Raw genomic sequence first — 13633 nt, forward strand, 5'->3', positions numbered from 1 at the left:
ATTTCAGAGATATTCCACATAAAAATAGAGATATTAGGTGGTACATAAGGGCGGGTTGCCCCCCCCCCCCCCCTTATCAAATTTTCTGGCCAAAAATCATTCAGGCTAATAGATATTCATTAGATCCAGTAAGATCAAGTGGTTTTAACATTAGATCTCACATAATTTCAGAGATATTCCACATAAAGATAGAGATATTAGGTGGTACATAAGGACGGGTTGGCCCTCGCACATGCAATTTTCTGACCAAAAATCATTCAGTCTAATAGATATTTGCTAGATCCGCTAAGATCAAATGGTTTTAATGTTAGATCTCACATAATTGCAGAGATATTCCACATAAAAATAGAGATATTAGGTGGTACATAAGGACGGGTTGGCCCCCCTTATCAAATTTTCTAGCCAACAATCATTCAGGTTAATAGATATTCATTAGCTCTAGTAAGATCAAGTGGTTTTAACGATAGATCTCACATCATTTCAGAGATATTCCACATCAAAATAGAGATATTAGGTGATATATAAGGACAGGCTGGCCCCCCACATGTAATCTTCTGGTCAAAAATCATTCAGGCTAATAGATATTCATTACAACCAATAAGATCAAGTGGTTTTAATGTTAGATCTCACCTAATTTCAGAGATATTCCACATAAAAATAGAGATATTAGGTGGTACATAAGGACGGGTTGGCCCCCGCACATGCAATTTTCTGACCAAAAATCATTCAGACTAATAGATATTTGTTAGATCCGGTAAGATCAAGTGGTTTTAACGTTAGATCTCACATAATTGCAGAGATATTCCACATAAAAATAGAGATATTAGGTGGTACATAAGGACGGGTTGGCCCCCCCTTATCAAATTTTCTGGCCAAAAATCATTCAGTCTAATAGATATTTATTAGATATGGTAAGATCGAGTGGTTTTAACGTTAGAACTCACATCATTTCAGAGATATTCCATATAAAAATAGAGATATTAGGTGGTACATAAGGACGGGTTGGCCCCCCTTATCAAATTTTCTAGCCAACAATCATTCAGGTTAATAGATATTCATTAGATCTGGTAAGATCAAGTGGTTTTAACAATAGATCTCACATCATTTCAGAGATATTCCACATCAAAATAGAGATATTAGGTGGTATATAAGGACAGGCTGGCCCCACACATGTAATCTTCTGGTCAAAAATCATTCAGGCTAATAGATATTCCTTAGATCTGGTAAGATCAAGTGAATTAATGTTTGATTATCCATAATTATAGGGATATGGATTATATGGATATTTGGTAGCAATGCACGGATATACATGCTAGTGTCTATATCGGAGCCAATACTGAGACCACACCAGCACCGAGATAGAGAGCACTGACATCAGCACCGAGATAGAGAGCACTGACACCACACCAGCACCGTGATAGAGAGCACTGAGACCACACCAGAACCGAGATAGAGAGCACTGACATGACACCAGCACCGAGATAGAGAGCATTGAGACCACATCAGCACCGAGATAGAGAGCACTGAGACCACACCAGCACCAAGATAGAGAGCACTAACACCACACCAGCACCGTGATAGAGAGCACTGAGACCACACCAGCACCGAGATAGAGAGCACTGACACCCCACCAGCACCGAGATAGAGAGCACTGACACCACACCAGCACCGTGATAGAGAGCACTGAGACCACACCAGCACCGTGATAGAGAGCACTGGCACCAGTACCAAAATAGAGAGCACTGACACCAGCACCGAGATAGAGAGCACTGACACCAGCACCGTGATAGAGAGCACTGACAGCAGCACTGATACCAGCAACTCGCTGCGGGACCCAAAAATATGACACCGCTCAATCCCTTCAAACAAGAGAGTACGGGCATATAGTACGGTGTGCTTTTTTTGTACAAGGAAGTGAGCCAAAGGTAGAAAAAAGGTCAGTGTGCTCGATTAAATAAATTGTTTTTAGAGATTTATGGATATACAGTGGTGTGAAAAAGTGTTTGCCCCCTTCCTCATTTCCTGTTCCTTTGCATGTTTGTCACACTTAAGTGTTTCGGAACATCAAACCAATTTAAACAATAGTCAAGCACAACACAAGTAAACACAAAATGCAATTTGTAAATGAAGGTGTTTATTATTAAAGGTGAAAAAAAATCCAAACCATCATGGCCCTGTGTGAAAAAGTGATTGCCCCCTTGTTAAAACATACTATAACTGTGGTTGTCCACACCTGAGTTCAATTTCTCTAGCCACACCCAGGCCTGATTATTGCCACACCTGTTCACAATCAAGGCATCACTTAAATAGGAGCTGCTTGACACAGTAAGGTCCACCAGAAGATCCTTAAAAGCTACACATCATGCCGAGACCCAAAGAAATTCAGGAACAATTGAGAAAGAAAGTAATTGAGATCTATCAGTCTGGAAAGGGTTATAAAGCCATTTCCAAAGCTTTGGGAATCCAGCGAACCACAGTGAGAGCCATTATCCACTAATGGCGAAGACATGGAACAGTGGTGAACCTTCCCAGGAGTGGCCGGCCGCCCAAAATTACCCCAAGAGCGCAGCGACGACTCATCCAAGAGGTCACAAAAGACCCCACAACAACGTCCAGGGAACTGCAGGCCTCACTTGCCTCAGTTAAAGTCAGCGTTCATGCCTCCACCATCAGGAAAAGACTGGGCAAAAATGGCCTGCATGGCAGAGTTCCAAGGAGAAAACCACTGCTGAGCAAAAAGAACATCAAAGCTCGTCTCAATTTCTCCACAACACATCTTGATGATCCCCAAGACTTTTGGGACAACATTCTGTGGACCGATGAGACAAAAGTGGAACTCTTTGGAAGGTGTGTGTCCAAGTATATCTGGGGTAGAAGGAACACTGCATTTCATAAAAAGAACATTATACCAACAGTAAAATATGGTGGTGGTAGTGTGATGGTCTGGGGCTGTTTTGCTGCTTCAGGACCTGGAAGACTTGCCGTGATAAAAGAAACTATGAATTCTGCTGTCTACCAAGAGATCCTGAAGGAGAATGTCCGACCATCTGTTCGTGTACTCAAGCTGAAACGAACTTGGGTTCTGCAGCAGGACAATGATCCTAAACACACCAGCAAGTCCACCACCGAATGGCTGAAGAAAAACAAAATGAAGACTTTGGAGTGGCCTAGCCAAAGTCCTGACCTGAATCCTATTGAGATGTTGTGGTATGACCTTAAAAAGACCGTTCATGCTCGAAAACCCTCTAATGCAACTGAATTAGGACAATTCTGCAAAGATGAGTGGGCCAAAATTCCTCCAGGACGCTGTAAAAGCCTCATTGCACGTTATTGCAAACGCTTGGTTGCAGTTGTTGCTGCTAAGGGTGGCCCAACCAGTTATTAGGTTTAGGGGGCAATCACTTTTTCACACAGGGCCATGATGGTTTGGATTTTTTTTCACCTTTAATAATAAACACCTTCATTTACAAATTGCATTTTGTGTTTACTTGTGTTGTCCTTGACTATTGTTTACATTGATTTGATGTTCCGAAACACTTAAGTGTAACAAACATGCAAAGGAACAGGAAATGAGGAAGGGGGCAAACACTTTTTCACACCACTGTACATGGTCTACTGGTCACATGTGTTGAATTCCTCCGAAATCCATGCCTCGTGAGCTAGACGAGTGCGCTTATCGGTCACGATCCCCCCCTGCTGCGCTGAACGTCCTTTCGGACAGGACACTAGATGAGGGGCAAGCCAACAGTTCCATAGAAAATTGGCAAGCTCTGGCCAGAGGTCAAGCCTGCCCACCCAGTAGTCCAGGGGTTCATCACTCCTCAGAGCATCCACATCGGCCAATAACCCAATGTAGTCGGACACCTGTCGGTCTAGGCTTTCCCTGATGCTGGATCCGGTTGACACCTGTCGATGGGTTGGCTGAAAGAATGACCTCATATCAGAAGTCACCAACACATCTTCAAACCGCCCTCTTCTTGCAGACGCTGTTGGATTGGTACCCGCAACTCTTTCTCTGGGAGTGGGAATTCCTCCTCTGCCAGCACGCGCAAAAGCAGAATGCAGCATTTCTCAAAGCAAGGCCTGGAAGTGCTCCATTCTTACAGCCCTCTGTGACGGTGGTAACATTTCCGCCATTCTGTGTTTGTACCGGGGGTCTAAGTACGTTGTCACCCAGTACTGGTCCTCGACCCTTATGCTTTTTATACGGGGGTCCCTGTTAAAACACTGGGGCATGAAGGCCCCCATTTGCACTAAACTGGAAGCGGTGTGGTGACCTGGCTCCTGCTCATCATCCAGGATAATGTCGTCCTCCTCGTTCTCCTCTCTCCATCCACGCACAACAGGGATCCCAGAAAGGTTTAAAGCATGCTCTTCTTGCTCCTCCTCATCCGCCCCGGCACCATCCTCCTCTGACTCCTTTTCAGACCCCTGTTGTTGACCTGTATCAGATAGAATAGCCCCCCTGGGAATTCATCCAGCATTGCTACTTCCTCACCTTCCTGCTCCTGCTCCTCCATGGCTTGACCAATGACACTACGCAATGCACGCTGGCGCCATGGCTGCGACTGACCAGTGTGGTGATCTCATCAAATGGCCGAAGAAGTCTGCATGCGTCGCGAGCAGCCACTGGCGCGGTGAAAAAAAAAACAAGCTCCCCAGAACTTGTTCTGCAGCAGAGTTCGTACAGGTAGTCGTTAACTGCACGTTTCTGCTGGAGCAGCCTATCAAGCATATAGAAGGTTGAGTTCCATTGCGTCGGGCAATCGCAAATAAGACGTCTGACCGGTAGATTGTGTCACCGCTGAATGTTAGCAAGGCGAGCCATGGCCGTGTAAGATCTTCTGAAATGGGCCGAGATTTTCCTTGCCTGCCGCAAGATGTCCTAGACCCCAGGGTATTTGACAACAAATCGCTGCACGACCAAGTTTAAGATATGTGCCATGAATGGCACGTGCGTAATTTTGCCCTGTTTCAATGCGCTAAGCAGATAGGCACCGTTGTCACACACCACTTTACCAACTGTCAAATTGAGCGGTGTTAGCCACTGATCTGCCTGTGAACGCAAAGCTGAAAGGAGTGCCGGGCCAGTGTGGCTCTTGGCTTCCAGGCACAACAGACGCAGCACAGCATGGCAACGTCTCACCTGGCATGTCGAATAGGTTCTGGGGAGCTTGGGCGGCGCAGTGGAAGAGACGCTAGCCGCGGAAAAGGAGGAGTCAGCCAAGGAGGAGAGGGAGGAGGATGGAGGAGGAGAAGAAGAGGCAGGCCTGCATGCAATCCATGGCGGTAAAAGAAAATCTACATGGGTGCCACAGGTTACATGCTTGACGGCCGTCAGAAGGTTCACCCAGTGGGCAGTAAAAGTGATATACCTTCCCTGCCTGTGTTTGCTAGACCACGTGTCTGTGGTCAGATGTATCTTGGCACTGACACTGTGTGCCAGAGATACATTCACTTGCCGCTGAACATGGCCATTTAGCTCTGGGATGCCCTTCTATGAGAAATACTTCCTTTCTGGGACCTTCCATTGTGGTGTTCCAGTGGCCACAAATTTTCGAAAGGCCTCCGAGTCCACCAGTTTATATGGCAGTAGTTGGCGGGCTATCAGTTCTGACAAGCCAGTTGTCAACCGTTGGGCAAGAGGGTTATCCGGCGTCATCATTTTTTTTATGCTCGAACATTTGGCCCACGGAAGCCTGCCTTTTGCAGAAAAACGTGAGGATGGCATGATGGAAGGTGGAGTGGAGGACAATTATGAGGAGAGAGGAGAAGGAGAAGTAGAAGACGAGGCTGGATGGTGAGAGCCTGGAGTGTGGCTTTGTGTGTTCCGTTGCTCCCACTGGGCTCGGTGATGGCTGCTCATGTGCCTTCTTAAGGCGGGCGTCCCTAGGTGAGTGTTGGGCTTACCGCGACTTATGCGTTGACTGCAAAGGCTGCAGATGGCAACACTATTGTCAGCAGCGGACACGTTAAAAAAAACCCACACTGCGGAGCCATGTGCCGGCGTCTTGGGAGCCCCAGATGTGACCATACATGGTTGATGCCTCGCTCCTGATACATTAGCAGTCTGCTTTGTCCCTCCTGTGCAATCTAAGTTCTGCCTGCTTCTCCTCCCTATCTGCTGGTCCATATCTCCCTCTGAACTCCCCTACTCTTCCTCTCTTGTGAGCACCCACGTGGCATCACTAGACTTGTCATCATCAACGTCACCTTCCCCACCGCTATAATTAGAGATCTCGGAGTAGGCAGCAACACTGGGGACCAACCTCCTCCTTGGGCTGATCTGGGTACTGTCGTCAGACTGCTGAGTGGCAGTTGTTGCTATCTCCTCTTCCTGATCCAATGCCAAGAGTGGCTGCGCATCGGAAATGTCTTGTGATGGATCGGAAAATAATTCCTGTGACTAAAGCGGAAGGTATATGGTGGTGGTGGTGTTAGTGGTAGTGTCTTTGGGGTTACACATAGCAGAGAGTGAAGAAGAAGGTGCAGATCGAGAGGATGAGGAGGGTGGAGAAGAGTAAGGCTGAGTGAGCCACTCAACCAAGGCTGGTGCATCCTTTGACGTAATCGCACGCACCTTCTGCAATTTGCCACTTTGACTCAAATCTGTTGCTCCTGCCCTACCCCTACCACCCCTGCGGAAGGGCCTGCCTCTTCCTCTGCCTGTCATTTTTTAAATGACCCTGTGACAAAAGTCTCTAGAGAAATGCAGTATGTATGTGGAAGAAGGTATATAACACCGCGCCTCAATCTGTTGTTTTTAGGGGCCACTGGTCTATCACACCAGTTATAATACTTTTTTTTAATTGCGTTTGTCACTCTTTGTAGTATCGCTGCTGAACTGCTCAGCAGTCACAATGCTGCACAGTGGAAATGCACTATACTATGCTTTCTATATGTGCAAGTATTTTATACATGTATTACACCACTATATACTGCACACCAATTAGTACACCTATACCAGTCCTTAAAAGGACCTTTGTGGACCTTATAGTAGCTAGTAGCTATCGAATTGCAGACTGTCCCGGCTCTAAAAACCAAACTGTCCCTCCCTACACTGAGAAACGACAGCTGCAGAATTGATCAGCAGCACTGCATGCAGTGCACTATAATATGCTTTCTATATTTGAAAGAAAGTATATTATACGTGTACAACCCTATATACTGTACACCTATAAAAGGACCTTTGTGGACCTAGTAGCAAGTGATTTGCAGACTGTCCCTGCTCAGAACACCAAACTGTCCCTCAGTCCCTACACTGATAAAAGACAGCTGCAGAATCGGGCAGCACTCAGCAGCACAGCAGTCAGCAGTGCACCATAATATACTTTGTATATTTGAAAGAAAGTATATTATACGTGTACAACCCTATATACTGTACTTTCTTGTTTGCCTGCCATTAAAGTCAATGGGGTCTGCCGCGAACTTTGTGGTTCGCAAACTTTTGGCTGCGTTCACGAAACGTCCCGTCGGAAGTTCATCCATCACTACTCAAGAGGCAATGAGGATTAGGCCTTAAGCCTTCCTAAAGTCCGTTTCTGTGAGCTTCTTCCGTGGGACTATGGATCCCAGCAAACACTGTATATGAGTCTAACTGAATGAAAATGCGTAACAAAACTGTGGGCAGCAACCCGCTCACCAACTGGATCTGAAGTCCTGTTCAACAGCCCTGGTCCGGTGCACTGTAGTTTGCTTCAATGCCGACTGACTCCATCACACCGCTCCTCTCCACTGGGTGAGCCAGGTCCTGTGATGCTCCGAGAAGTGTCTCTGGATCCCTTCCAATCTGGTCACCATGTCTCTCGTGCTGTTAGATGTCTGTCTCTGCAGCGCTCCGCAATGGCTGTAGGCCGCTCCTTTTGAAGACCTCCTCACGGATCCTCACAGGCAAACCATGCGTCCAGAAGAGGCCTAAGATGGCCACGCGGGGCCCTTTTATAATCTACTCATCATGCAGTTCTGTCCCAGGTGACCATGGGTAGGGCACCTGGCATTCTGGGTAGGCAAAGGTCAGATAAAAGGAACATAAACATAGTCACTTCCTATGATGCTTTTCAATGTTCAAGAAAGAAAAGAATCCAAGTCCATTTGTCAATTTCCGCTAGATGGCGCCAAATACTAAGTCATGATAATGTCCATAGACTTACATTATAATAAAATTAACAAAGGATCAGTTGGCAGAAATGCCAGCGCTATACACACATTTGACACTGCCCTGCTAACCGAACTATACTTTGCCCTACTGATTCCTGTATACTGTTCTGCTGAATGCCCATCCTTTGCACCCCCACATCAGACGGATAGATCCGGCCCTGAATTAGAGTATGAGGTCACCATACTAGAGCCAACAGTATAGTCAGTGTTTATCTGGTGCTCCAGATAGAGTAATCCTAAGCCTCTGTACACACGGTCGGAGATTCTGCCAACCAAATCCATCGGATTTTGTCCATCGGATTTAGTCCGACGGATTGTGTCTGAAACTGTTGCATACACACGGTCGGGCCAAGTTGTCTGATTTAGCGGTTGCCAAGAACGCGGTGACGTAAGCCGTGTACGGTGGGACTAGAAAAAAGAAGTTCAGCACCACGTCTGGCACCCTTTGGGCTCCTTCTGCTGATCTCGTGTTTTAGTAGAAGTTTGGTGAGAGACGATTCACACTTTTCAGATTAGTGATTCAGATCGCTACCGCTCTTCAGTTTGTGCTTGTCTTTGCGTATCTGATAATCAGTGCGTGCAGTCATTAAGTATTTGCTTCTCATTGTGGACTATATCTTGGTATAGTACGCTTTGAAAGGCATTTTTTATTGTCTGCTTGCTTCTGCTATTCAGGTCGTCCTTTCAGGCCTTGCTGTTTATCGGTGCTTTCTGGTGTCCGTTCTGACCAGCCGACCGTTTTCCAAACATGTTTCGCCTACGTACTCATCGTACAGTTTGTGCTGTGCAGGGGCTTCGTGTTGGGGTTCTTACTTTGACTTTGACACAAGCCTGGTCCATGAACAGGGAGGGGAGGCGGTTGTGGACCAAGAATTGGTTGCGCCAGCGTCACCAGTTCTCCCACATGCCTTTGCTCTGTGAGATCCGCGAGAATAATCCTAACCATTTCTGGATTTTTCTCAGGATGACGGACCCCGTTTTTCACCGTCTGCTGGCTTTGCTGACCCCTTATATCACCAGGCAGGATACCTGCATGTGGCAAGCAATCACTCCGGAGCAGAGGCTCATCGCCACGTTGCGCTACTTGGCGACAGGGAGAAGCCTTCAGGACCTCAAGTTCTCAACAGGCATCTCCCCCCAGGCTCTGGGGATCATTATTCTAGAGACCTGTTCTGCCATCATTCAGCTCCTGCAGAAGGACTATATTATGCTAAGTTTTATCCTTAAACATCACATTCTATGTATTTCATGATTGCTAATGTCTTGCATTTCTTTCCTCATTCCCTAATTACCATCATTGCAATATGCTCTAATTCATATGCTCTGCCCCTTTGTCCTCATGCATATTTGCCTCACTAACTTCCCCACCATGCTCTTCTTGGCCCCTAAAACTATAGTCTAGTCACTTAACAATGTCTTTTGGCAGCTCCATAGTATTTCTTTCCCCTAAACACCCCCTAAAATCTCTACAAATTTGATGTGTGTGCTTCAATTCATGCAAAGTGACCTTTTTTGGATTTTTGGAGTTGTGCCAAACTCATTAGGAACTCCCCTCTCCCCAACTGCTAGCTCAGCTGATAGCAATCTTCTATCTGATGACTTGACCCAACCCAATACACACACTAAATACCTTTTTCATGATCACATTTATGGACAAATTCACCAAAGCATGTAGTGTAAGGGCCTGCCTCAATACTTTCAAATGCTATTTTTATTTTTTTAACACATTAATTTTCTTGCTATGTAATAGCAGAATGTCAAAATGTGCTTCCATTTTGTTATTATGACACTTCTTACCTGTCCGGTGGGCTGCCAATAGTGTAACTAAGGCGGGGCTTCCCAAAGTATCACACATTATTTAGGCATTTAGCTCTCAATCAAGTGGAGAGGGTTACCTGTCCTAAACATCCCCCCTCATTTTTTAGCAAGGGCCCATCAGATGGGGGGGATGGGGGGGTTAGGACTCTCATAAGGGGACCTTATACTTTAGGGTTTAAATACTCAGTTAAAAAAATGTTATACTAATTTTGTCAAAAAATGTGGGTGTCTAATCTGCATGCAATGTTGATTTGTCAAATTACTAGTTTTTGCTCTTGTGTCACTACACAGTGTCCTTCAACGCCACAGGAATGGCAGACTGTGGCCTCCCACTTTGCCAGTTTTATTAAAGTTGTGCCTTTTTCACCAACAGTGCAAACCCAAGTTCAGAGCGAGATGAGGGGACAGTCTCTTCCAGTGGCGGCTGGTGCTCTATTTTTTTTGGGGGGGGGGGCGCAAACAAAACCACAAACAACCCCCCCCCCCATCACTCGCCCGCAATAGGGCCTACAGATTGGGAGATAGATAGACAGACAGACAGACATTGGGAGACAGACAGACAGACAGACATTGGGAGACAGACAGACAGACAGACATTGGGAGACAGACAGACAGACAGACAGACAGACAGACAGACAGACATTGGGAGACAGACAGACAGACAGACAGACAGACAGACAGACAGACAGACAGACAGACAGACAGACAGACAGACAGACAGACAGACAGACAGACAGACAGACATTGGGAGACAGACAGACAGACAGACAGACAGACATTGGGAGACAGACAGACAGACAGACAGACAGACATTGGGAGACAGACAGACAGACAGACAGACAGACATTGGGAGACAGACAGACAGACAGACAGACAGACATTGGGAGACAGACAGACAGACAGACAGACAGACATTGGGAGACAGACAGACAGACAGACAGACAGACATTGGGAGACAGACAGACAGACAGACATTGGGAGACAGACAGACAGACAGACAGACAGACATTGGGAGACAGACAGACAGACAGACATTGGGAGACAGACAGACAGACAGACATTGGGAGACAGACAGACAGACAGACATTGGGAGACAGACAGACAGACAGACATTGGGAGACAGACAGACAGACAGACATTGGGAGACAGACAGACAGACAGACATTGGGAGACAGACAGACAGACAGACATTGGGAGACAGACAGACAGACAGACATTGGGAGACAGACAGACAGACAGACAGACAGACATTGGGAGACAGACAGACAGACAGACATTGGGAGACAGACAGACAGACAGACAGACAGACATTGGGAGACAGACAGACAGACAGACAGACAGACAGACAGACAGACAGACAGACAGACAGACAGACAGACAGACAGACAGACAGACAGACAGACAGACAGACAGACAGACAGACAGACATTGGGAGACAGACATTGGGAGACAGACAGACAGACAGACATTGGGAGACAGACATTGGGAGACAGACATTGGGAGACAGACAGACAGACAGACAGACAGACATTGGGAGACAGACAGACAGACAGACAGACAGACAGACAGACATTGGGAGACAGACAGACAGACAGACAGACAGACAGACAGACAGACAGACAGACAGACAGACAGACAGACAGACAGACAGACAGACAGACAGACATTGGGAGACAGACAGACAGACAGACAGACATTGGGAGACAGACAGACAGACAGACAGACATTGGGAGACAGACAGACAGACAGACAGACATTGGGAGACAGACAGACAGACAGACAGACATTGGGAGACAGACAGACAGACAGACAGACATTGGGAGACAGACAGACAGACAGACATTGGGAGACAGACAGACAGACAGACAGACATTGGGAGACAGACAGACAGACAGACATTGGGAGACAGACAGACAGACAGACATTGGGAGACAGACAGACAGACAGACATTGGGAGACAGACAGACAGACAGACATTGGGAGACAGACAGACAGACAGACATTGGGAGACAGACAGACAGACAGACAGACATTGGGAGACAGACAGACAGACAGACATTGGGAGACAGACAGACAGACATTGGGAGACAGACAGACAGACAGACATTGGGAGACAGACAGACAGACAGACATTGGGAGACAGACAGACAGACAGACATTGGGAGACAGACAGACAGACAGACAGACAGACAGACAGACAGACAGACAGACAGACAGACAGACAGACAGACAGACAGACAGACAGACATTGGGAGACAGACAGACAGACAGACAGACATTGGGAGACAGACAGACAGACAGACAGACATTGGGAGACAGACAGACAGACAGACAGACATTGGGAGACAGACAGACAGACAGACAGACATTGGGAGACAGACAGACAGACAGACATTGGGAGACAGACAGACAGACAGACAGACATTGGGAGACAGACAGACAGACAGACATTGGGAGACAGACAGACAGACATTGGGAGACAGACAGACAGACAGACATTGGGAGACAGACAGACAGACAGACATTGGGAGACAGACAGACAGACAGACATTGGGAGACAGACAGACAGACAGACATTGGGAGACAGACAGACAGACAGACATTGGGAGACAGACAGACAGACAGACAGACATTGGGAGACAGACAGACAGACAGACATTGGGAGACAGACAGACAGACAGACATTGGGAGACAGACAGACAGACAGACATTGGGAGACAGACAGACAGACAGACATTGGGAGACAGACAGACAGACAGACATTGGGAGACAGACAGACAGACAGACATTGGGAGACAGACAGACAGACAGACATTGGGAGACAGACATTGGGAGACAGACAGACAGACAGACATTGGGAGACAGACAGACAGACAGACAGACAGACATTGGGAGACAGACAGACAGACAGACAGACATTGGGAGACAGACAGACAGACAGACAGACAGACAGACAGACAGACATTGGGAGACAGACAGACAGACAGACAGACAGACAGACAGACAGACAGACAGACAGACAGACAGACAGACAGACAGACATTGGGAGACAGACAGACAGACATTGGGAGACAGACAGACAGACAGACAGACATTGGGAGACAGACAGACAGACAGACATTGGGAGACAGACAGACAGACAGACATTGGGAGACAGACAGACAGACAGACATTGGGAGACAGACAGACAGACAGACATTGGGAGACAGACAGACAGACAGACATTGGGAGACAGACAGACAGACAGACATTGGGAGACAGACAGACAGACAGACATTGGGAGACAGACAGACAGACAGACATTGGGAGACAGACATTGGGAGACAGACAGACAGACAGACATTGGGAGACAGACAGACAGACAGACATTGGGAGACAGACAGACAGACAGACATTGGGAGACAGACAGACAGACAGACATTGGGAGACAGACAGACAGACAGACATTGGGAGACAGACAGACAGACAGACAGACATTGGGAGACAGACAGACAGACAGACAGACAGACATTGGGAGACAGACAGACAGACAGACATTGGGAGACAGACAGACAGACAGACATTGGGAGACAGACAGACAGACAGACATTGGGAGACAGACAGACAGACAGACATTGGGAGACAGACATTGGGAGACAGACATTGGGAGACAGACAGA

Source organism: Lithobates pipiens, unplaced genomic scaffold (assembly GCF_037356315.1).
Source record: "Lithobates pipiens isolate NorthernLeopardFrog02 unplaced genomic scaffold, aLitPip1_a1.2 Scaffold_22, whole genome shotgun sequence".
In the NCBI taxonomy this organism is placed as follows: domain Eukaryota; kingdom Metazoa; phylum Chordata; class Amphibia; order Anura; family Ranidae; genus Lithobates; species Lithobates pipiens.